The sequence below is a fragment of the Heterocephalus glaber genome, unplaced genomic scaffold (genome assembly GCF_053883595.1).
Source record: "Heterocephalus glaber isolate CG9 unplaced genomic scaffold, H.glaber_assembly_v1.0 deba00001461, whole genome shotgun sequence".
In the NCBI taxonomy this organism is placed as follows: Eukaryota; Metazoa; Chordata; class Mammalia; order Rodentia; family Bathyergidae; genus Heterocephalus; species Heterocephalus glaber.
Window position 1 is genome coordinate 47,736,276 of NW_028258308.1, and position 15,313 is coordinate 47,751,588.

The window sequence follows — 15,313 nt, forward strand, 5'->3', positions numbered from 1 at the left end:
ATAAAAAATAGTTGAGCTTAGGACCATTATGGAAACCATGAATGCCCAGCATAGGAAAGAAATGGAAAACATGAATACACAACACAGGAAAGAAATGGAATCCATGAAACAGATTCAAACAGATGTTCAGAAGATTAAAAACTCTACTGAAAACATTTGCAGCAGAATGAGTGAATGTGAAGACAGAATATCAGATATAGAAGACAGGATTGTGGTCAGTGACCATGAAAAGAAAGATCACTTAAAAAAAGTAAAGAACCATGAGAAACTGATCCAGCAGCTCTTAGATGATGCAAAGAAAAATAATATAAGACTGATAGGAATCCATGAAAAATCAGAAAAAATTACAAATGATATAAAAAAACTGTTCACTGAATTGATAGAAAAATTTCCAAACAGAGTGAAAGAATTTGATATACAGATGAGTGAGGCATATAGGATTCCAACTAGCCATGATAAAAAAAATCCACACCTAGACATATAATGATCACAATCCTGGAAATGCAACAGAAAAACAAAATACTACAAGCAGGCACACATTTCTGCTCATCTGAAACAGCCCTGAGGCCCAGTTATTCAGTGGCCAAAATATCCTCTGAGTTCCTGTACTGCTGAACTCATTGAAACAGATACAGGGGAACCAATGTCCTAGGAAGCACTTCTCAAACAGGGCTTTAAGGGAATGTTTTCTCACATGAAAATTTTGCAACTTTGCATCCTTGAGCTTTGAATGAATGGGAGCTTGCTGATCCCTAACATCTCCCCAGGGCATCTTTCATTTTGTCCCAGCACAAAGCATTGGTTCTTTTCAACAAACACTAACTTCTTGACTAGTCATATACCTGTTGGTCCCAACTTGACAGATGTTTTCTTTCTTTCTATGCCAAAATTAAAAGGTTTTATAAATTTTTTTTTCTATCTTCAGTTCACCTTTAAGATGGATAAAAGTAGCACTAGAACTTATGTCACAGCCTGAATGCAGGGCTGCTGTGAAATTTCCTCCAACAGATTGATTAGTCCACTCTCCTAGTCCCAATATCCTGCAAAGTATTAGGACATAGACAAAATATATATAGACACATTTTCTGCCAAGCACAGCACACATGTTCTTGCATTCATATGCTACTGGAGTCTTTGTTCAAAAATTAAATCTCCTGGGCCTGTTTTATAGTCTGTATTTCTAAAAGCTTTCTGTTTTTCTGATTGCTAATTAGAATTATCCCTACGACTCTGCTTACAGCATTCTGCAGTGTCTCTTGACTGTATTTGCCAACCTTTCTACACTCCTCCAGCAAACCAGTGTGAAGGGCTTGAGAGTCAGACGTTCAAGGCCGCAATTTTCTTTTACCAAATTTTGTACCAGGTATCTTTCTCATCACTGAGGCACAATACTTGACATGCACAATTTAAAGGATGAATGATTTCATTTAGCTCACTGAGTGGGGAAATTTATTCCATAGTTTCCTGCGAAGCAGGGCAACAGAAGGAGTATGGGGCCACAGATTGACCCCCACATGTCCATGGCCCACCAAGACATACCTGTATGTGGGCTCCACCAGTTCCTGTGCAGCTATCAAGGCCAAGGTTGTCATTGTGCCCTAACCTCCTCAGCTACCCACTGCCCATCTGTTTTTGAAATCCAGCTGAGGGAATGGGTGGCTTTGATCAGTTTGAGCAGGGCAAGGCTTTCTCTAAATCTCCCCCACCAAAAAGAGTAGCTTAACATTTTCATTATATATCAGAAGTGTTGTAGATAATAAAGACAGAGTCCCTGTTTTCCTTCTATGAAATATAAGAACCAAATAATGTACCATATAAGGTAATTCATTAAATTATGGTATTATTACTATCCTCATGATTATTTAATCACCCCCTTCCTCACAGGGGGAGCTGGACAACATTGTGTATGTTTAGTTTGTTTAAAATGTCCACAGAGTAAGTAGTTGATAAATTTATGATTTTATATAAAATATAATTACTAATTATGGTTTTTATGGATAGTTTAAAATTATAGAGTCTCAAGCTACATAAGGATGAATATGAAAAGTTAGAAATTATGTTAATAAGTTAAAAATAATGTTAATAAATTAGAAATGACTGATGTAATAGAAACTAAAGAACATACGTTATTCCTCCAAATTTTAAAATTTGGTCTAACTGGTTAGTTTGAAACCAGATCATCAACATCATAGGCATTAACGGAAAAAGAGAAGGTATTTAAAACAGTTCTTTAAATAAATTGGAAGAAATTATGTTAAAATAGACTTTTCATAGAGTAAACAGCTGAACATGAAAATTAATTGCAAGAAAGAACAAAAACAGAAAATATGAGTTTAAAATAAAAGTATAATAGCAGTACTTGTTTTGCCAAGATTTTTGGTGAGATATTTAGCTTATTAAAAGGCCACGTTTTCACTGAATAAGATAAAATGGAGAACTCAGAAATGCAAATTACTTTAAACTGAAATTCAGATTAGAAATTAGGAAAAAAAGTTTAAAAATTTATGTTTAAAGCCATTTTACATGTATTGAGACAGAAGAATTTACACTATTTATATAAAAAAATACAACTTTTAAGAAAATCACCATTAAATTAGAATAAATATCATTATGTAAAGGGAAAAATCTATGATGACATCTATGGTGAGTTCATCTATGATGAATTGCAATAAAAACTTTTTTCTGAGTTACTGTAAAAATAATAGGACATCAACTTCTACTGGGACACACTAAATTTCTTGGAGGATAGATTTTCAAAGATGAAAATAGAAGAGGATCATGGAGGTCATCAGGTCTTGGGTGTGGCTTACCCACAGTCATGTGATGGAGTGCAACTCAGGATGGGGTGGAGCTGTGGAATCTCTGAGACTTGGGGTCTTTGTGGGGCAGGGTGAGGTATTTGGGTGTTGCTCCTAACTGTGCTCCCCAGTTAGTCCCCACAATATGGTGCTGCTCTGATAGACCCTGACCTCTGCTCTGTCTCTGTTTTCTGTGTCACCCTGAGCTTCCTCCCTGTGGGGGGCCTTGCCCCCCCCGCTAGAACTCTTGAGTGCCTTTTACGGACATATCTGGGCCTGCTGCAAATCTACCTGGCAACAAGGAAGTAGCCCCAGTACCCTCCTCTTGCTCCTCCCCTCTAGCCCTACGGTATATATGTTGTAGCAGCTTCCGCAATAAACGAGACTTGATCAGAAACCTGTCTTGTCTCCATCTCTCGTGTCCCCCATCCCCTCTCATCCTCGCTCCCCCTCTAGGGTCTCTGTTGACTTACCCGCGGGCCGGGACAAGTGGCGCCCAACGTGGGGCCAGAGAACGGGGGATCCAGTGAAGGACGCTGCTCAGGGGCCCTAAGATTAAGATTGAGGAACAAAGAGCACACTCGACACAGGAGAGGCTTGCAATTGACATAGACCTGCCGTCTTTTTCGCACCTCGGTAAGTTGAGCAGCGATTATGGGACAGGGCATTGGTCAGCACGAATTGTTCGTGCAAGGTCTCAAGGAGACATTACAGGCATGAGGGGTAAAGGTTACAGTCAAACAATTGCTGAAATTTTTTGATTATATTAAAGATCTCTGTCCCTGGTTCCCTGCTGAGGGAACCATTGACGAAAAGAGATGGAAAAGGGTAGGGGAAGCTCTTCAGGATTACTATGCCGCTTGCGGACCCGGAAAGGTCCCGATTGCGGCGTTCTCATATTGGAATTTGATCAATGATATTATTTCCCAAAAAAACGAGGGACCCACTGGTAGGTCAAGCTATCCAGGTTGGAGAGATAGCCCTCCGCACTGGTGAGGACCCAACGCCTCCAGGCGGCTCCGACGCAGTCCCCCGGGACGCCAATATGGCGCCGGAACACAGGCCCGTCAAGGCCACGACTTCCTCGCCAGACGAGGAGGAGGACTTGATGTCCTTTGACAGTGACGATGATCCCGCCCACGACGGACGTAACGCTCCCTCGGACCAATCCCAGACGTCCACGATCCCTGCCAAGCCCTATAAGGCAAAGCTTCGCCGGACCCCCGCTTCCTCTCCTTCCGCTCCTGCTTCCATAGCAGCCCCACCCCTGTGGGAGGTTCTGCCCCTATATCCCTCCCTTCAAGCCTATCGCTGCCCGCCTCCACTCCCAGATCCACCCCAAAATGGCTCCGGGACTGACGAGTCTGCAGGGGGGGGCACTGTGGGGCGGCTCTGGGTGCCCCCCTCCTTACATTCCTCCAGGCCCCAACACTCCCACTCTGACATATCCTGTTGTTGATCCCCAAAAGGAACTTCGGGACAAAATAGACTTCCTAAAAGAACAGATAAGGTTAGAAAAGGAACATCAAAAACTTATTACCCAGCTTGAAGGCTTAAGAACAGGCAAAGCCCATGAAAATGTCCATAGAGAGGACAAATTTAAGCCACGACCCCCCATTAGAGGGGCGGCCCCTAGGGTGCCATCTGGGTCGGGAGTATCCCTAAAACTTGAAAATGCGGAAGCCTTTCCCGTAACTGAAACTACTGACACACAGGGACAGGCATGGAGACACCACAGTGGTTTCGATTTTAAGGTTATTAAAAAACTTAAAATGGCCACAGCTCAATACGGGGCCATTGCACCTTACACAATGGCCATTTTAAAATCGGTGACAAAAAATTGACTTCTCTCACCAATATCCGACAGGGGCCTGATGAGCTCTTCGTGGATTTTGTTCACCACCTGCTCACAACAGCGGGTCAGATTTTTGGGAGCGCAAAAACCGGGACAGATTTTGTTAAACAGCTTGCTTTTGAAAATGCTAATGCTGCTTGCCAGGCCGCCATCCGCCCTTATAAAAAGAAAACTGATCTCTCAGGTTACATTCGCCTTTGCTCAGAAATTGGGACTGCCTACCAACAGGGACTTGCCAGGGCTGCCGCCATGCAGGGTTACACGGTCAAACAGTTTTTGTCACGCCGCCCGGGTAACAAATGTTTCCGGTGCGAGACAACGGGTCATTTTGCCAAAGAATGTCAGGCCCCTAGGGCGTCGGCCCCTAGGGCCACACCTCCAGGGCCTTGCCCTCGATGCAATAAAGGGAGACATTGGACAAATGAATACAAGTCCATGACTGACGCTCAAGGCCGGCCCCTCCCGCTTGTCCATAACCCGGACCAGGGAAACGGGAAAGGGGGCCAGCCCCGGGCCCCCACACCCAAACAAATTTACGGGGCACTCAATTCTGCTCCAGCAAGCAACAATCCATTTCAGACCTCTTCAGAGCAACAACGGGAAGTGCCGGACTGGACCTCAGTTCCACCGCCCACACAGTATTGACTCCAGATATGGGGGTACAGGCCCTTTCGACAGGGGCCTTTGGGCCCCTGCCTAAGGAGACCTTTGGGCTTGTAATAGGCAGAAGCAGCAGCACTATGGATGGGCTGCTGATCTACCCGGGGGTGATTGATAGTGATTATTCCGGAGAGATTAGAGTTATGGTTTCTTCCCCCAAAGTCATTAACACCATTCAATCAGGCCGAAGATTTGCTCAATTGTTACTCCTTCCCCTTCTCTCTACCTCTAATAAGGCTCTTAACAACGCCCGAGGCAGCCAGGGATTCGGCTCATCCGATGTCTACTGGTCGGAGATGCTTTCAGCCCAAAAACCTCTCATGACCTTGTGGTTGGATGGGAGACAATTTTCTGGATTGGTAGACACTGGTGCTGATGTAACTATCATCAAGGAAAAAAATTGGCCTCAGGCGTGGCCATTAAAAGACACCCTCACCCATCTCGGGGGTATAGGTCAGAGTCAAAATCCTAAACAAAGTGCCAAAGATCTGACCTGGAGAGACCAAGATGGTAATCAGGGCACCATTCAACCTTATATCATCTCAGGGTTACCCATTAATCTATGGGGGAGAGACCTATTATCACAAATGGGGATGATTATTTCTAGCCCTAATAAAACTGTCACTATGCAGATGTTTAAAAATGGGTACATTCCAGGCAAAGGGCTAGGTAAACACTCTACAGGTATTGTGCAGCCCATTGAGCCAGTCCTTTGTAGCTTCAGCTATTCAGGCCGTATGTAAATCTTGGGCCCAAATGTATGTTATACACTATATGGATGTCACACATTACCCTAAATTTGGAAATTTTAAATATATACATGTCAACATTAATACATATAGTGGATTTGTATTTGCCACCCTACAATCCGGGGAGGCTACTAAACATGTAATTGCCCACCTTCTAGTTGCCTTCTCAGTACTTAGATGTCCACAACAAATTAAGACAGACACTGGTCCAGGCTATACCAGTTCTGGCTTCTCAAAGTTTTACAAATAATTAAAAATAACACACATAATGGGAATCCCATATAATCCACAGGGACAAGGCATTATAAAAAGAGCTAACCTCACACTCAAAATTACTTTAGACAAAATAAAAAGGGGGGGAATGGTACCCTACCAAGGGGTCACCTAGAAACCTGATATCACATGCACTATTTATTCTTAACTTCTTAAATTTGGATGCCAAAGGATTATCTGCAGCCAACCATTTCTGGCAACCAGAGACGCAAAAACAATTTGCCTCTGTGATGTGGAGAGACCCCCTGGACCACTCATGGCATGGGCCTGACCCCGTAGTCGTCTGGGGCCGAGGGTCAGTGTGTGTTTACTCCAAGGAAATGAAGTCAGCCAGGTGGCTTCCAGAATGCTTAGTAAAACAAGTTGATAAGCGTGTTGATGATGCCGATGACCTAACATTGTCCAATTTCAACCAGTTAACAATGGCGCCTACAATTACAATCTAATAATCATAAAGAGAATAGTATAATTCAATTTGGCTAGTTATATTTGGGTGCACCCTAATTTTATACACTGTCTCATATGTTTGTCTATTGTCTGTTGTTTGTGTTCGTACAGTTGAGCTCAATATGTTCCTTCCCTTTCATAGGATATTCGCCTATTGTTAAATTGATTTACAGATAAATATGACTGAATTAAAGACATGCCTTCCTTTCCAGGTTGTTAATGGATCAAAGTACCATTGGAATTTATATTGTGAAAGTAATGTGCATTACAAGCAATAATCAATTTGCAATTGACAGTTACAAAATAGGAAGATATAGACTCTTGTTTGTCAAAATGACTTAAGATGGGGACTCCCTTTGATGAATATAGAAGTGGCCACCCAGAAAATGATTATACTGGTCTTAATTCATTAAAGGGACCCCCTAGTAAATTTTATATTATATAATCTTATGGGAGACATATCACAATGAATATTATCTAAATATGTTATAAATTGATTGTATTGGTTGTCCTTGATATTTAAGCACTGAATATGTTGTTACAAAATGTTTATATTGGTTAAGTTCTGAATATGTTATTGTAGTATGTCCACATTGGTTATCTTCAAAAGCTTAATCAGGTTAGCCTAACTCTGTTATCTACAGCCCAGCCTTGTTTACATCGCAGGACGAAATTTTGCTTACAGGTTAAAGAGATGACATCCCTGAATCTGTTGCATGGTCTGTTGCTGTTCCTGGCTACCACAGGCCCCAATTCATGTATCTGATGGTGGCGGGCCTTCAGATCAGCTCAGGGAAGAGCAAATACAAAACAACTGGAGACTATCATCCAAGAGATGTACCCCTCCCTAAATTATCATCCACTGGCCCTTCCCAAACCTCGAGGCCCAGACCCTGACGCCCAAACCCTGAGTGTCCTAGAGGCCACTTATCATTTGATTAATACATCTAACCCAGCCTTTGCTGCAGATTGTTGGCTATGCTTGACCCTTGGCACACCCCTGCCCCTCGCCTTGCCAGTTGTCGACCAAACTGACTATGCCAACAGTTCTAGTTACAATTGCAGTTTTTCTCTGCCCTTCAGGGTCCAGCCAGTACAGTTCAATGCCTCAGTTTGTTATCTAAATTCGGGCCACAACAATAGCTTCGATATACATGTTGGAGTCCAAAATTTCTCTCTCTGCTCGGTAGTGCTTAATGGCCCTGCCACCATTTGCCCTGCCCCAGGTCACGTGCTCGTCTGTGGAGGGAGCTTGGCATTCACCTCCCTCCCCACTAATTGGACTGGGCTGTGCATGGTGGCGACTGTCCTCCCGGACATCTCCCTTATTCCTGGAGATGAGCCAGTGCCCTTGCCAAGCTTTGACTATATCGCTGGGCGACATAAAAGGGCCGTCTCACTGGTCCCCTTGCTCGTGGGGCTAGGGGTGTCTGGCGCCCTTGCCACTGGCTCTGCTGGCGTCGGGGTGGTGTTACACTCCTATGCCAAATTATCCAACCAGTTGATTAATGCTGTTCAAGCTCTCTCCAACACTCTTACAGATATACAAGATCAGATCGATTCTCTGGCTGAGGTGGTCCTTCAAAATAGAAGGGGCCTGGACCTCCTCACAGCGAAACAAGGAGGGATTTACATAGCCCTAAATGAACATTGTTGTTTCTATGCCAATAAATCTGAGATCGTCAGGAAAAAAATTCGTGAACTTCAGGAAGATCTAAACAGACAACAACAAGAATTCTCCCAAAATCCCCTCTGGACTGGCCTCAATGGTTTCCTCCCTTATCTCCTCCCTTTGCTGGGACCCTTATTGGGTTTACTTCTGCTCATTTCCTTGGGGCCCATAATATACAACAAAATCATAGCCTTCCTTAGAGCCCGGGTAGAGACAATAAAAACAGTGCCCATACAGGTCTACTATAATAGATTGGCAATGGCTGACCAGGACGAATGTTGGACCATCGATTAGGTCCTTGCCGTGGCGAAGTGTTCTCGCCCCACCTGGTGAGAGGGCTGGCAAGCCAATGACGGGCAACTGAGCAAGTGTGCCATGCTGTGAAAAGGCCCTCGTGCGCCGCCTAAGACAGGTGCCAGAGCTTTATTTCCCTGGTTAACCGATGGCGGGTAAGGTGCACGGTGCAGACACGTATGTTGCTCTGACCCAAGACAGGCTCAGCCCCCTCAGGCTTGGCTCTCCTGACGCCTTTCTTATAATTATAATTTTAAAGGGAGGACCTGTGGGGAGCCTTGCCCCCCCCCCAGAACTCTTGAGTGCCTTTTACGGACATATCCGGGCCTGCTGCAAATCTACCTGGCAACAAGGAAGTAGCCCCAGTACCCTCCTCTTGCTCCTCCCCTCTAGCCCTACGGTATATATGTTGTAGCAGCTTCCGCAATAAACGAGACTTGATCAGAAACCTGTCTTGTCTCCATCTCTCGTGTCCCCCATCCCCTCTCATCCTCGCTCCCCCTCTAGGGTCTCCGTTGACTTACCCGCGGGCCGGGACACCTCCCAATGCCCTCTCACTGTGAGGTCACTGCCAATGCCTCCTCCACAGGGGCTGAACTGAGGGGACTGTGTGATCTTGAACTTGCAGCCTCCTGATTGTGACCTGAAGAAACCTACTGTCTCTATAAAGCACCCAGACTCATGTATTTTGCTATAGTTTAAAAAATACATATGACCATTATGGAGCTGAATTAGGCTAACTGCTTATAGCCCTATAGCCAGATCAGAGGATGAATATGATTTTCCACTGCCACAGTTGAATTGCATAGATTATACATGTTGAAAACAGTGTCAGCATGGTATTGCATACAAGAGTAAGCATGACTCAGAGGTTAAAAAGGATCTACAAATACAAGAACTGTTTTAAGTTAAAGTATTTCTCTATTTAAGAGTTGTTATTTACTGTTACAGCATTTCAGATTTGAAAGATGAAACTTGGAAATCTGTTACAAAATAATGCAAATATGCTTAACACAACTGAACTCTGCATTTTAAAATTTTATATTTCTCCTGAGTTCCTTTTATTAGTTATAACCTCCAAAAATTATAGCAGCGTATCTGGTTACTTAATTTAAATCCCATTCCTTCTCCCACATTCACCTCAGCACCAGCAGCCTTTATCCTTTATAATAGTAGAATTTGATTTTCTGGTTTATTTAGACATTTTGAAACAATGCATATCAAATACTGACCAGTAATGACCAAGAAACATCACTGGCATAGCAGCATGACTCCCTGCTGGAGAATAGAAAACTCAGGTGGTGAAAAGACTGACTGCTATTTTCATACAGTGCCACCTGCTATCACAGCACCTGAAGGAAACAGCCAAGGGTAGCCCTGTGGTCAGCTCAGTGCATGCACTCCAGAGACACACTCCCTGCCTTACTAAAGGAGGCTCGATCTTATTTGCTATAAGATATATTCCTTATCATAGCTATTCAAATGCTTTCTAGTGCTAATAAATATCTCTCTGCAACATTGCTGTATAGCTAGAGTATCCATAAAATCTTTAAGAGACGAAGTACTCAATTTGTAGCTAAGTTTAACCACAGTACTTTTTCTAACCATCACTTCAGAGTGATGCTTTGCAGCATTTCTCACTACAATAAAAAGCCAATAACTTGATAGTTTAATAAAATCATTGAAGTCAAAATTTTCAGATTTACAAATCCTTCTTTTGTCCACATCTGTAGTTTAGGCTAAATTCATTACCACTGAGAAACAATTTTTGCTTGAGTTCTGCTGAGACTCTGGGGACTTGCAGATGTTTGAACTTATTTTCGAAAAGCACTTACTTGGAACAATGTCAGAATTTTGTCACATACTTTTATAAATCTGTCCCTGTTGACTATATTTAGACCATAAAATTCCTTTTGAAGTATTTAAATGAAGAAAGCAATGATGTTTACTTTGAAGAATTGGTTCCACTAGATTTGCACATTACATGGCAGAAAGTGGTAGAAGACCTGTCTCTCTACTGCAGTGTGGAGTGAGTAGTTTATTATTACTCATATCATGATGACTATTTCCTTTTTCCATTTGATGCTTTATGTTCACTCTTTTGGACTTCCTTCCTTATTTGTGAAGATAGAATGGATCAAATTAAAATAAAACTGTCTGTAAGTGCTGATATAAGTTCATCTAGTTTAATATTTCAGTAAAAATTCATGAAATATTTCATAGAACTGAATGGATCATTAAATGTAAAAGAAAATGACAGCTTGGCACTATGAATTAGAAGCAAGAAAGCAGTGAAGGAGTAGGTCAGGAGCCAGCATCAACCCCACCATTCAGACTGTGGCAGAACAGGTGGGCGAAGGGTCTCAGAACAGTGTTTGTATCACTGTCTACTGAAAAATTTACTAACCAAAAATTATTTACCCATTCTACAAATCTCTTAGCAGTGCAATAGGAGACTCCATCTAAAACTCCTGAGAAGGAAAATGATATCTAAGAAAAAAATAAAAGAACATAAATATAATGAAATGCACATAAAACACAATATTGCAACTGTTCTAAAATATTCTTAAATGGGCCATATTGTGTCAAGATAACAGGTGACAGTGTATTGTTTCTCAGTCAATCATTTTTAGCTGGGCCTAGGTTGAGAAATGTTAGTCAATCATAATTTCTTGAGTGCCTAAAGACTGAATATGTAAACGTGTGATTTCATGAGGAACACAACTGAGATTTTAATTAATAGATTTTTGAAAAAATTCTGCAAAGTCCAAAAAATAACCTTTCATTTTATTACATAAAGCCTATATATTATAATTATTTTCTATTAAAGAAAATTGTCTTATTAGTGAACACAGAATGATACGAATTTAATGATTCTATTTGGAAGAAATGGATACTACTTCATTCCAAAAAGTAGATTAATTTATTATCAAGATGGATGAATTTACTAACAGCAAAATGTAAAGTACAATGGGTACAAAAAAGGATTAAATAGATTAATTATAAAATATGATCAGTTTGAGGTGTGAGATGAGCCTTATATTTTATGTGAAAACACCTACATAGTACAATATCAATGAATTAAAGTTTTTAAAGTCTATCATTTTAATTGCATAATAGTTTTGGGAATTTTAGTGTATAATAAATATCTGAAACATACATTAATGCCTTAATAGTCAGTTTGCTAACAGAGAATAAGCTGGAACCCTAGTAAGCAGTTTGGCAGAGGACAAACCAAATATTTATTTTTTACCAGGGACCAAACTCAGGAAATTGTGCTTGCAAGGCAGGTGCTGGAACCACTGAGCTAAATCCGCAGCCCAAACCAAATTTTTAAATCCAAAACCATGTGCTGTCTAAAATATTTATTAATGTGTCACTTAGGAAGCTGCCTTTTCAACTAAGATTATTTCACAAATTAATAAATCTGAAGAAATTGAAGTTTCCAATCTTCACTGACTTCATCTTGAAGTAATCTGAAGATTCATACCAATTGTAATACATCACAATGTATGAGCTGATCCTCCTGAAGAAAGCAGCAGTCTGTTTGGGGAAGCTCTCAGTGCAGAAATAGAAGAGACACAGGTGGCACTTATTTTACAGGCAAGTAATACATTCTGAAAAAGACTAATCATAAAACTTAAATAAACTGTAAGAAGTGGACTACTTACTGATTGGGAAAAGCTATTTAATCCAGGAAATATATTGATTTGTCTTGCTTGTACAAATGTAAACTTTTAGCATCTATACTTTTACCATCAAGAAATTTTACTCAAGAGAAAAAAAAAACTGTTACTTAAATCCAGTATATTAGACTTATTTATATCAATAAAATTATACCTCACTCCAAATTGAAAACTACATGTCTGTATATTTGCAAGCCATAGCAAACTACTAATGAAAACATTAAATACTGTGTATATCAGGAGTTTCCTTTCTAAACTTCAGTTGCACACACTGGGTGTGGTTAGTCACACAAATCTTTCATTTGGGATAAATAATAAATTTTGTAGTCATGGAAATTTCAACTTTAAACCGGAGGAGATTAAGATTATAGTCATTAAATACAGTGATGCATGAGCACACCAATGCTAATGGGAAGGTTGAATCCATGAAACAGATGTTTAATATAGGGCATGATGTCATAATTAGAACTGCAGAAAATGCTCTCAGGACATCAGATCTTTAAGGTCTATTAATTTTTAATTTATTTTTATTATTTTTGTTCCTGGGGATTGAACTCAGGTTCTTGTGCTTGTGAGGCAGGTATGGCACCACTGAGCTAAATCCCTGGCCCTAAGGTGTATTGATTGACAGAGCAAAAAATGTCTTTCTTGCAATTCTTCAAGTACATATCCATCCTATGTGTGAATCTCCAAATTAGTCAATTCCCACTTCTTTACAAGAAAGAAATATTCCACATAATAAACTTTTAGCCTACCAATCAGGAAAATGATTTAGCAAGTATATATTTTGCCATGTTCTTAGTTCCCTCAGGATAAAATTACTGTTCTAGTATTGGTTTTAAGTCTTACAGGATTAGGGTTTTAGCTCCACAATTCAGTCTCTCCCTCTAACCAAAGTATGAAAATAGTGGGCAATAACCTAATTAATTAAATCTGTTCAAAAGATAAATACTGGTGTTCTCTATACGAAGAAAAACAACACAAAATCAAAACAGAACCCACCCGTTTTGGAGGAAAAATTTAAAATCTGTGAGTTTATTCTCATGGCACCTTTCTGCAGTCCAAAAATCATTACAATATTCAGGTTACCTTCTTTCTTCCAGTAGTACATACCTTGGTAACCTTTCATGGGACCACCCAAATTATTGGAAATATTATGCATTTCATGAAATATTTAACTGTACAGCATTACTCTCTTCTAAAATAATATAAATTCCATGAAATTCAGGGTCTTCCATTATATTTACTACTCACAAAACTGATAGCAGCAGTAGGTATATAATTAGTGAAATATTAAATCATTAATGAATCTCATATATATATATATCCAATATAAATTAGAGCATAAATGTAAAATATAGAAAGGAACATCTCTGCAGTATCACATGAAAGAAGCACCTTTCACAGCCTGCATCTTCCTGGGTTCAGCACCTCTGTCTTCTCTTCTCAGGAACAAGCCATATTGCCCGCAGATGTTCAACTCCACCACAATGATGGACTTTCTCCTCATGGATATTCCTGGCATGCAGGATCTACAGGTTTTCTATGCCATGTTCTCTCTGGTTTACCTGGTGACCATAATGGGAAACCTCATCATTGCTGCTGTCACCACACTTGACAAAAGCCTTCACTTACCCATGTACTTCTTTCTGAGAAACCTGTCCATCCCAGACTCCTGCTACATTTCTGTCACAGTCCCTAATTCCTGCATGAACTACCTGCTGGGCACAAGGTCCATTTCAAAGGCAAGATGTGCAGCTCAGGTCTTCCTTGTGGTATTCTTTGGATTTGTAGAAGTACTGTTTCTCAACTTCATAGTTCATGACTGCTTTGCAGCCATCTGCAGGCCCCTCCATTACCCTGTGATCATGAGCCCTCACCTGCCTGTCCACAGCACACTAGCTGCTGTGCTCAGTGGGATCATCTATGGAGCCCTGCACACCATCAACACATTCAGGTTGCCTTTTTGCCACTCACATGCTGTCCAGCAGCTCTTCTGTGAAATCCCCTCTCTGTTGATGCTGTCTTGCTCTGACACCTTCAGTAACCAGATTGCAAATCTTGTCTCTGCTCTGGTGATTGGTGGTGGATGCTTCGTTTATATCATGAAGTCTTATATTCACATCTTCTCCACTGTGCTTAGGTTTCCAGGAGTAACAGAGAGGAAAAAGGCCTTCTCTACCTGTGCCCCCCACATTCTCATGGTGTCTGTCTTCCTCAGCTCATCCTTTTATGTCTACCTGAGACCCTCTGCAATGTCTTCTGGTGTAAAGGACATGGTCCTGTCTATGTTCTACTATGTAATTCCCCCCTCTTCAATCCTGTTATCCAGGGTCTGAGAAATGAACAGATAAAGTGTGTCATCAGGAAACTCATGGCAAGAATGTTTTATTTGTGAGATGTATGGTGAATTAAGGAGACATTTTCTATCCAACATAGTCATAGCCATGTTTTGGAAATAAATGCCTATAATTAATTAAAGGTATTCCATACCATTTGTGTAAATTTAATACTTAGAAATTTAAACACAACATATATCAATGGCAGTCCTTTCTTTTTTTTCAACTTTATTAAATTCTTTTATTGGTACATTATATGTATACAATACAATTACATTTCTCATTGGGAATTGTACCTTTACATAATGCATCTTGGTTCTTATTTTTTCCCCATTCCTAGCCCTCCCTTCACACCCTCAACCCTTCCCTATTTACAAAGACTTTATTTCCATTTTTTCCATTTCTCAGCATTTTTCCTTTCCCTTCTTTCCTTTCTCCTGCCCCTCCCATTACCCCTACCCCTTTGGACCTTTTCTTCCTATTTTACATTATCGATTATTCATTCTAATCATTGGTACATTTTAGGTATACAATATAATG

At 40.8% G+C, this 15,313-nt stretch overlaps 1 pseudogene; it reads left to right on the forward strand.

The window, feature by feature from the left end:
• The first annotated feature begins 13,906 nt into the window (after nt 1-13,906).
• LOC101699353 (olfactory receptor 14C36-like) lies at nt 13,907-14,832 on the forward strand (annotated as a pseudogene).
• Nucleotides 14,833-15,313: the final 481 nt, after the last annotated feature.